Source organism: Schistocerca cancellata, chromosome 1, assembly GCF_023864275.1.
Source record: "Schistocerca cancellata isolate TAMUIC-IGC-003103 chromosome 1, iqSchCanc2.1, whole genome shotgun sequence".
In the NCBI taxonomy this organism is placed as follows: Eukaryota; Metazoa; Arthropoda; class Insecta; order Orthoptera; family Acrididae; genus Schistocerca; species Schistocerca cancellata.
The window spans coordinates 305,198,688-305,210,405 of record NC_064626.1 but is presented as its reverse complement, the minus strand read 5'-3'; positions in this window follow the sequence as shown (position 1 = coordinate 305,210,405).

Below are 11,718 nucleotides of genomic sequence, written 5' to 3'. Positions count from 1 at the left end.
ATTAAATTATCGGCATGTAATATTATAAAATTTGTTTATATTGTAACAAATAAACCTACATTTAAAATTATAATACTCTTTAACAATTTAGATTAGATTAGATTCAGTTTTTGTTCCATAGACCCGAAAAATGAGATGTTTCTCGTGGGTGTGGGACATCTCAGAAAGTATAACATAAAACATTAGTATATAATACTTACTACCCTGATCATTTGGCAGAAGACTGTCTAAATAGGTGAATACAATGCAGTAAACTGGAACAGCTAATATTTACAGAATTAACATGCTGTCAGAATGAAACATTGTTATACACTATTAATAAATACCTGATCTTGACTGTTGTGACCAAGTGCTGTCAAATCTTAAATCTAACAGAGATTTTTACTTAAGCTGGCTCAACAGTCTCTGTTAAGGTATTCATCCATAGAGTAGAAGGAACTGCCTATCAAAAAGCCTTTCAAACTTTGTTTAAACCGTGCTTTATCTGAAATCAAGTTTTTAATGGTTGCTGGCAATACAGGGTGGTCCATTGATCATGACCGGGCCAAATGTCTCACGAAATAAGCATCAAACGAAAAAACTACAAAGAACGAAACTTGTCTAGCTTGAAGGGGAAAAGAGATGGTGCTATGGTTGGCCTGCTAGATGGCGCTGCCATAGGTCAAACGAATATAAATGCGTTTTTTTTAAATAGGAACCTCCATTTTTATAACATATTCGTGTAGTATGTAAAGAAATATGAATGTTTTATTTGGACCACTTTTTTCGCTTTGTGATAGATGGTGCTGTAATAGTCACAAATATATGGCTCACAATTTTAGACGAACAGTTAGTAACAGGTAGGTTTTTTAAATTAAAATACAGAACGTAGGTACGGTTGAACATTTTATTTCAGTTGTTCCATTGTGATACGTGTATTTGTGAACTTATCATTTCTGAGAACTGATGCTGTTACAGTGTGATTACCTGTGAATACCACATTAATGCAATAAATGCTCAAAATGATGTCTGTCAACCTCAGTGCATTTGGCAATACGTGTAAAAACATTCCTCTCTACAGCGAGTAATTCGCTTTCCGTAATGTTCGCACATGCATTGACAATGCGCTGACGCATGTTTTCAGGTGCTGGTGGTGGATACAATAGCAAATATCCTTCAACTTTCCCCACAGAAAGAAATCTGGGGACGTCAGATCCGGTGAATGTGCGGGCCATGGTATGGTGCTTCGACGACCAGTCCACCTGTCATGAAATATGCTATTCAATACCGCTTCAACTGCATGCGAGCTATGTGCCGGACATCCATCATGTTGGAAGTACATTGCCATTCTGTCATGCAGTGAAACATCTTGTAGTAACATCGGTAGAACATTACGGAGGAAATCAGAATACATTGCACCATTTAGATTGCCATCGATAAAATGGGGGCCATTTATCCTTCCTCCCATAATGCCACACCATACATTAACCCGCCAAGGTCGCTGATGTTCCACTTGTCGCAGCCATCGTGGATTTTCCGTTGCCCAATAGTGCATATTATGCCGGTTTATGTTACCGCTGTTGGTGAATGACGCTTCGTCGCTAAATAGAATGCGTGCAAAAAACCTGTCATTGCCCCGAAATTTCTCTTGTGCCCAGTGGCAGAACTGTACACGACGTTCAAAGTCGTCGCCATGCAATTCCTGGTGCACAGAAATATGGTAAAGGTGCAATCGATGTTGATTTAGCATTCTCAACAAAGATGTTTTTGAGATTCCCGATTCTCGCGCAATTTATCTGCTACTGATGTGCGGATTAGCCGCGACAGCAGCTAAAACACCTACTTGGGCATCATCATTTGTTGCAGGTCGTAGTTGACATTTCACATGTGGCTGAACACTTCCTGTTTCCTTAAATAACGTATCTATCCAGTGAACGGTTCGGACACTTAGATGATGTCGTCTGGGATACCGAGCAGCATACATAGCACTGGCCTGTTGGACAGTTTGATCACAAAAGCCATACATCAACATGATATCGACCTTTTCTGCAATTGGTAAACGGTCCATTTTAACACGGGTAATGTATCACGAAGCAAATACCATCCGCACTGGTGGAATGTTACGTGATACCACATACTTACAAGTTCGTGACAATTACAGCGCCATATATCACAAAGTAAAAAAAGTGGTCCAACTAAAATATTCATATTTCTTTACGTACTACACGAATATGTAATAAAAAAATGGGGGTTCCTATTTAAAAAAACGCAGTTGATATCCATTTGACCTATGGCAGCGCTATCTAGCAGGCCAACCATACCGCCATCTGGTTTCCCCATTCAACCTAGACAAGTTTCGTTCTTTGTAGTTTTTTCATTTGATGCTTATTTCATGAGATATTTGGCCCGGTCACTATCAATGGACCTCCCTGTATATTGAAAATGTGTGTTCCTGAATACTGGACCCCTTTTTGGACCAAGGTAAGTGATTTTAGGTCTTTATGTAGATGGTTCTTATTCCTAGTATTGATACCATGTATTGAGCTATTGGTTGGAAATAGAGATATACCAGTATTACTTGCAACAAATTTCACTAAGGAATAAATATACTGAGAAGCTGTGGTTAGAATACAAAGTTCTTTGAGCAGGTTTCTACGTGATGTTCTTGATTTACACCACAAATAATTCTTATCACACACTTTTGCACCCTAAAAACTTTTGCATGGTTTGATGAGCTACCCCAGAACATGATCCCACAGGACATAATAGAATGAAAGTATGCAAGTTTTTTTTTATATTTATATCTCCTACATCTGACATCATTCTCACTACAAATAAGACTTGTTTAGGCATTTAAGCAATTTTGTGGTATGCCCTTCCCAACTGAATTTATTATCGAGTTGTAATCCCAGAAATTTAACCATGTCTACCTCTTTTACCTGTGTGTCTTCATATGTTATACACATGCTGGAAGGAAATCTATTACAGGTTCTGAATTGCATATAGTGGGTCTTCTCAAAGTTTAATGACAGTGAGTTAGCTTTAAACCATTTATTAATGTCAGTGAAAATTTGATTAGCAACTATTTCTAAATCTGTACTTGACCTGCTACTATTGTCCGCAGCTCGTGGTCGTGCGGTAGCGTTCGCGCTTCCCACACCCGGGTTCCCGGGTTCGATTCCCGGCGGGGTCAGGAATTTTCTCTGCCTCGTGATGACTGAGTGTTGTGTGATGTCCTTAGGTTAGTTAGGTTTAAGTAGTTCTAAGTTCTAGGGGACTGATGACCATAGCTGTTAAGTCCCATAGTGCTCAGAGCCATTTTTTTTTGAACCTGCTACTTATTGTAATGTTTATATCATCTACAAACAAAACAGACTTAGTATCTGGCAATGTAACAGAAGAGAGGTGATTTCTCACTGTAAGTGTAAATAGCTTTCTCTATAACAGAACCCTTAAGAAATCCAAACTGTGACTTGGACAATATATCATTTGCAGTCAGATGCTTAAGGAGACGCTTGAACACAATCTTTTCAAATATTTTTCAGAAAGCTGGCAAAAGAGAAATTGGCTGATAGTTTGATGTTATCTCTTTATCTCCCTTCTTGTAAAGAAGCTTAACTTCAGCATATATTAGCCAGTCTGGAAATGTTCCACTGATAAGAGACTGATTACACAAGTAACTTAAGATAGACCTCAACTGACATGAACACTCTTTGATTAACTTTGTTGATATGTTATCATATCCACTGGAATACTTAGATTTTAAGGATTTTATGATGGATGCTACTTCTTTGGGCGACATGAGTGTCATTTCCATTTTACTGAAGTTAAGACCGGTCTCAAATTCTCCATTGCACTGTCCACTGAACCTGGTAACACCAAGCTGCCAGTAACAGAAATGAAGTACTTGTTTAAGAGGTTTGCAACACTAAATGCACTCCTTACCAAAGTCTCTTCCTTTTTGGTCCCATCTCTCTCTGTCTTCATTATATCCCATACAAAATTGTTAATGCTTTCGTGGCCACTTGTTGACAAACTGCCTATTGGCTTCTGTCTCGGGTTCTTCAGCCGACGTTCATCTAATGATTTTTCTTACGTTTCGCCAGCACGAGTGGCTGGCATTGTCAAAGCTTCACCCTCCATTGCCGGTGGTGAACTGGAGCCGAGCTCGCAACCGCAGACTATATGTACCTGGCGCGCCAACGTCCGAGGGCTTCTCCGCAGTCATTTCCGGTGCGGTTCTCCTGTTGCTACCTGCGACGGTCGTTCCCTGTAGTACGGGAAGCCAGGATTCGTTTACCTTAAGGCTTTCCTCTTTCTTGTTCAAACTGTTCGCGTGTTTTTGTGTTTCTACAGCTTCTCTGAACATGCGCGTGTGATAGTGCTTCTCTACAGCCAGAACTTCCGTATCAGCGAATTTTATTACGTGGTCGGTCTCATTCAGTGCGTGCTCTGCCACTGCTGATTTCTCCACCTGCCCCAACCTGCAATGTCGCTTATGTTCTTTGAGCCTGGTGTTAATGGATCGTACAGTCATTCCGACATAAACTTTTCCGCATGTGCATGGTATACGGTATATTCCCGACATTGCAAGTGGGTCTCTTTTTTCCTTCGCCGATCTAAGACACTCTTTGATCTTCCTTATCGGTTTGAAAATCGTCTTTACGCCATGTTTGCACAATATACGGCCGATTCTGTCCGTCACTCTGGGAATGTATGGCAGAAAGGCCGTACCTGACATTTCTTTTTCTGGTTCCTTACTTCGCCGAGTGTTTGGCTGTGTTACACTTCTAATATAATTTGTGGAGTACCCATTGCTCCTCAGGACAGTTTCCAGGTGTTGCATTTCTCGTGTGAGGTGTTGCGGCTCACATATTCGTCCTGCTCTCATTACGAGCGTACTGATCATGCCTCTTTTCTGGCTCGGGTGGTGGTATGACAGTTTGTGCAGGTATCGGTCCGTGTGTGTCGGTTTTCGATACACGCTGTGTCCCAGGTTTTCGCCATCCCTTGTGACCAGCACATCTAGAAATGGCAGTTTCTTGTCCTTTTCTACTTCCATGGTAAATGTTATGTTGGCATGGAGGCTGTTCAAGTGTCTTAGGAAGTCACCGAGCTGTTCTTCACCATGGCTCCACACCACGAAAGTATCATCGACGTACCTGTACCACACCTTAGATTTGCAAGTCGCCGAGTCCAGTGCCTGTGCTTCGAATTGTTCCATGAAGAAGTTGGCCACCACTGGACTGAGAGGACTACACATGGTGACGCCTTCCAGCTGTTCGTAGAAATCGCCATTCCACGTGAAATAGCTCGTGGTGAGACATGCATGGAAGAGCTTTCTGATGTCTTGCGGGAAAATGGAACCGATGTGCTCCAGAGCGTCACTGAGTGGCACTTTCGTAAATAACAAAACATCAAAGCTGACCAGGATGTCGTTTGGTGCAAGTTTCAGTTTCTTCAGCTTCTCAATGAAGTGTCCTGAGTCCTTAATGTATGTGTCGGTCTTCCCCACGTGTGGCTGGAGCAGAGAGGCCAAGTGTTTTGCCAGTTTATATGTCGGTGAGCCAGGAGCACTAACGATCGGTCTCAGTGGAACGTTGTTCTTATGGATCTTTGGTAATCCATACAGCAGAGGTGGTAGGGCTTCTGTGTTGCGCAGGTTTCTCTGTATGTCCGCCGGCAGAGAAGACGCCTTGATTAATCGATTCGTATTCCGAGTGATACGCTGCGTCGGATCTGCTCTTAGTTTTCGGTACATCATCGGATCTAATAGGTCTCGGATCTTTTGCTCATAATCTTCGGTCTTCATTACGACGGTCGCATTCCCCTTATCGGCAGGCAGTACCAATATACTCTTGTCGGCGTTGAGATTCTTAATGGCTTGTACCTCTTCTTTCTTCAGGTTGCAAGCTGGTGGTTTTGCTCGGCGCAGTATCCTGGCTGTTTCAGTGCGTATTTCCTCTGCCCTTTCACAAGGAAGGGTCCGAATGGCTGCTTCGGTGTTGGCAATGATGTCCTCCATAGGTATAGTTCTCGGGGTGATAGCGAAATTCCCTCCTTTTTGAAGAACAGACACTTCCTCTTCGGTCAATTGTCGTTCAGTGAGGTTGACCACTGTGTGTGACATGTCGGGAATCACCTTGTCGGTCTGCTTCCGGCATCTTTCAAACTTTTTCTTCTGTCGCTCGGTGCAGCGCTCAAGTTCGTTCTGCATGCTCCTGTGAGTGATGCTGTCGATCTTATCCCAGTCGTCTCGATGCATTCTGCTACTTAGTTGATAGAAAATGTTCAGAAGTTCCTGATCCGTTCTTGCCAAGTCTCTCCGTGTTGTATGTATTCGCTCACGAAGAAAAGCTCGTTCCATTCTGTCGTAGATACGATGTGCTTGGGCGGTGGTGCATAGGCGCTTACATCTCAAGAACTTCGGTGTAGCACATTCATCTCGGCACCGTGACAGAAAGGCGAGGGAGGACATCAGTCGCGCTTTCTTCTTCCGTCGTTGGTCAAGGCGTCGGTACAATCTGCAAATCTCCTCCCCGTAGAGGCGTAATACAAAATTGTTAAGGCTTTCGTGGCCACTTGTTGACAAACTGCCTATTCGCTTCTGTCTCGGGTTCTTCGGCCGATGAACGTCGGCTGCTTGCTGTGGCAGTGCGAGAGAGAGAGAGAGAGAGAGAGAGAGAGAGAGACAAAGATATTGTTTATTACTCTGTGGCGGTCAGAGCTCACATAATTATTCTTAGGAGATAGAGCTTTTGTTCTTCTTAAGAGTAAAAACTCTAGGGGAGGAGAGCCATTCTTGTGATGTAAAAATCGACGCCATTGCGAGTTTTTGATTCACATTGTAAAATATATGTGTATATGGAAGGAAATCAGTTAATAGAACAATAAAATATTGTTCATTTCAAGAAGGTACGTGGTATTATACACCCAGCGATATACTTCTATTGTGATTTACTAATAAACACCAGCTTGAGAACAGTTCCGACGGGAGCGTTCAGTTCTAGTGAAATAGTTCGATGTTTTCTTCGGAAAAGAAGTCACTTCATGGATCATTCAAATCCACAATAGTACCTGGACATTTCTCAGAACTGAAGGCAATCTGATTTCTATGCAACAGAGCCCCGAAGAACATTTCTCCATACTTTGGTTACCACTTTCAGCTCAACAAGGTATCTGCAGCATCTGGAGCAGATTTCTACAACAGCGGAAGCGTGTAATTGCTATCAGTTTCACACATCGCCCTGTGTACGCTGTATGTATTTACCCACAACAGTGAACATACAGTTACTCACACACATAGAAAGACAATACAGGGTGGTATGGGAAATATTTCAGTATAAAAAATATTTCAGTATAAAGGTCCTGTAGAGCTAAACAGTAATTAGCCTAGTAGTAGTAGTGGTAAACAAAAAAATTTTTTTTTTTTTTTCAAAGGAGTCATTATATATGGCGACCGTGACAGGACATGATCCTGATACAACACTCATAGTGAACCTGCAATATAACTATGTTAATAATTTAGTAATTAATGTTTTATTGTGTGTATATATGTCTAGTTTTATAGAGTAACTACATTATGGTCCTTTGTATGTTTCATGCTAACGGAACGTGTGGGAGTATCTCGTGAAGAGAACAAGTGCGCTGTCGCAGCAGCCGAGCAGAAACTTCAAAAAGGCCAGAACATTTGAATTACTAGCTTTCTTGAGCATTTATGCATTGTAGTGACCTTTCACGTATTAATTTTCTAAGTATAAATACTGTTGCTACATTACTTTTACTAGAATTCCAATATTTCAGTAGATATAGTAAGACAATATTTTATGTGTTATCTATGTACTGTGTTTGTGTCACATTGTAAAGTGTACATTAACAGCATTAGGACATTAACGTTTTTTGCGTGTGTTAAATTTAATAGTCACTTTGTAGGACTTATTTAGCGGAGAAACTGTCAATTGCTTATTTACATGGTGATAACTAGATCTATGTTCAAAGCCAATAAGCAAGCACGCATCACAATGCCGCAAAATGAATTGAATAGTGTGAATGCATCGTCAACTAGTGCCACAGAATTTAATACTGCCGTAGTTAGCGATATGTCGATTACGGCTGAGCAACCAGCAATAATTAATGCGCTCACGCCGTCGACACAAACGGTTGCTAGTTCCGACATTCATATGTCGAAAGAAGTCCAGAGAAATATGCAGCAACCAACAAACCATGGAGGTATTCTTACCTCCATGCAACAAACAACATGAATTTCATCTCTGACACAGACGCGTGCGAAAACGAAATTACTGTACCGAAAATTGTGTTGGTACAATCGTCATTAAGCCTAGTGCAATCGTCAATTGCTGATAATACCGATTTGTTATCCCAGCTGATGTCAAGTTTGACTGTCATAACACAAGGGATTAAAGCATTGGAAACCACACAATCCACGTTTGCAAACGATATTAATCGTAGATTCCAGGCATTGGAAACCACACAATCCACATTTGCAAATGACATGAATCGTAGATTCCAAGTATTGGAGAGTGCGCAATTTAATTTGGCTCAGGAGCGATCTAATAAACTAAAAGAAATAAATGATAAGATTACTGAAAAATTCCAGAGTTTGGAAACAAAGCAGAGTCACTTGATTGCCAGCCAGGCACAACTCATAGTTACACAAGAACAACAGTATCCGGAATTAACAAACAAATACAAAGACATCTTATGTCGTCAAGATACACTAAATGATGAAGTGCAAGAAGTTATTCATGTACAGAACACTATTGCGCAGGACGTGAATACAATTAAGCACCGTAACGAGCAAGCTGTCATCGAGCTTACTCGGAGGATAGACACTCTCAGTCTCGAAGGCGAGAAACACATAGAGAAACTTTTCAATGAACGTAAGATCGCATTCTCTAAGGACATTGAAGATTGGGCGAAAGAACAAACCGAGACAGTGCGAAATTATGTTGACAAAACCTTGAAAGAAACGGTTTCTAACGTGCAAGTTAACAACGAAACTGCACAAGAACAACTTAAAGCAGAAGTTAAAGAGATTAAGGAGAATATAGGAGACGTATTTCCTGCTTGGAAGGCAAAGATAGAAAATACATTAAAAGCATGCCAGCAGGGTCTAGTTAATACTAGAGGGGCTCATTCTACTTGCAGTTTATCAAGAGCAGACATTATTCCTGACGAAACCAGTGAAACCGCATCCATGCAACAATATCAATGTATTGGTGCATATTCGCGTTATCAAACAGAAACAAATTATCGAGATTATCATTCACCACGAAGTAGCCACCAGAATACACCTGTGACTATGAATGAAGAAAAATGCTTAAATATCGTCAATTCCAGATATTTATTCCCGAAAGGAAGTTGATCAATCCCGTGGTATTAATCAAGCAATTAAAGGGATATTGCCACGAATGTGGACTGAGCAACAAAAAATTATGTACGTTGCAGGATTCATACACGGAGATGGATCGATGTGGGCGTCAGAAGCATCCGATTGGTGTCAAGATTATGACCTATTTGAACGCGCTTTCTTGCACAAATACTGGAATAAGGGAGTACAAGAAAGACTACGTAAGGAAGGTTTTGACCCACAACCTTTTTCTTTCAAAAACGGATCTTTAAGAAAGTATTTCGATAAGTATATAAATAAAAGCAAATACTGGAATGAACCAATCCCGACGCAGGATATCATTCGAATATTAAAGGGCAAACTTCCACTTGAAGTTAAGGAAAAACTTCTACATGTACCTGAACAACATGTGGAAGATTTTCTAGCCACATTGGATTCAATAGACATTCTGTTCGAAGAATCACGTGTGCGCTATAACCAAACAAGTTACCAACCTAACAAATACAATAGTAACAACAACCAGTATGGGAACAAACCTTTTGCACACAATTCACCAAACCCACAGGTGAATTATTTCCATAAAAACGTGAAATTTGGTAACGAAAATCCCGACCAGTGTAATCATGACCAACAATGTGAACAAACATATAAACGGAAATGGAGGAAGAATAATAAGAAGAGGAAAGGATACTATCAACAAGGGAATTATCAGCAAAAACGCCGATATCAGCAACCAACCCAAGAATATCACAACCAACCACAAACTTCAGGTTGGGTACCAAATACTAATGCAAATGAATGGAGAAATTAACCACCAATAATAACTGACGTAACGGAGCAGACATCTACTAATAATGGACAATCGTCAAACTAAACTCGACTGTCAGAAGCCCCGACGGTGCAGTCGAGGGAGTTTTGAGGTGTGAAAATTCAAGCGTCAATTTTTTTCGGTACAATGATGGCAGATTATTAATAGAAGAACTTCAGCAGGATATGATGTCTAGTCAATATGAACATATCACTGAACCTGTTGCGAAAATTCAGGCGGCAATTGGAGGCATTACTGTGCAAGTTACTTTAGATACGGGAGCAGCAGTAAATGTCGTTTCTGAGAAGTTATTTCAAAGAATACTTCAGAAAGCAAATCCACCGATTTTTCCTGTTCGATGTTGCAGAATTGTAGGTCCTACTGGTCATAAGTCTTCTCAGGTTAAAGTGCAGACTCATCTCTAGTTAGATATAGGAAATGTAGCTATAAATTGCACGTTCCTTGTAATAGAAAAACTGGCTGAGGACTGTATCCTGGGTATAGATGAATTTAGAGAGAGAATTTGGCATATCGATTTTTCTCTAGGCCGTGCCAGTTTTACAATAATGGATCAGAAACATCAAGTGAATCTTCTCAGGGAATATAGTACCCATGGAAAGTATTGTCAGGGACGAAAGCTGCAAATAAAGTGGATACATAGCAAACCTGCACGGTATTACCAAATTAATTACTTGCAACCAGTCTTAAACCCTGAAGATATGGTATACGAAAAGGTGCAAGAACCTGAATATTTGCAACAACACCAAAGAAAGCAATTATATGATCTTCTACAGGAATATCATGAAATCTTTCAAGAAAGACCTGGTGTAATCAAGGGATACACATGCCATTTAGATGTGACACCACACCAAGTTTTCTGCCGTATTTTTTATCCAGTACCGTGGCAGTTGATGCGGAAATCCACCAGATGCTTGAATGGTATCTGATCGAACCTTCGACGAGTCCATACTGTAGTCCGCTTCATGCTGTCTCGAAAAAGGGAGGAAAAGTTCGTCTCGTGCTAGACGCACGGCAGATAAATAAGATTATCGTGCCCGTGCGAACTCATCCGGAAAATATCGATGAGCTAATTCAAAAGTTCGAGGGGATAAAATACTTAACAAATATTGATCTGAGAAGTCCATTTTGGCAGGTGGCTCTAGACGAACTATCAAAAAAGTACACCACGTTTGTACATGCAGGTAGAAGCTATCAATTTAAGATTTTACCTTTCGGGCTAAACGTGAGCTCAGGAGTTTTTATAAATGCTCTAGATTACGCATTGGGACCTGCACTTCGAAGTAATTTAACTTAGTTTGTGGACGACATGCTCATAGTTACGACCACATGGAAGGAGCACGTTGATTTATTGAGAAGAGTGTTAGAACGTTTCAAGGAAGCAGGCACCGCAAATCTGCATAAGTCCCATTTTGCTCGAGATAAAATCAAATTTTTGGGTCATCTTATAAATGGAAAAGGCATCTTACCGGACTCTGAGAAACTAAAGGCAATCAAAAACTTTGCAGTTCCAACAACAAAAAGGCAATTAAAGGGCTTCCTC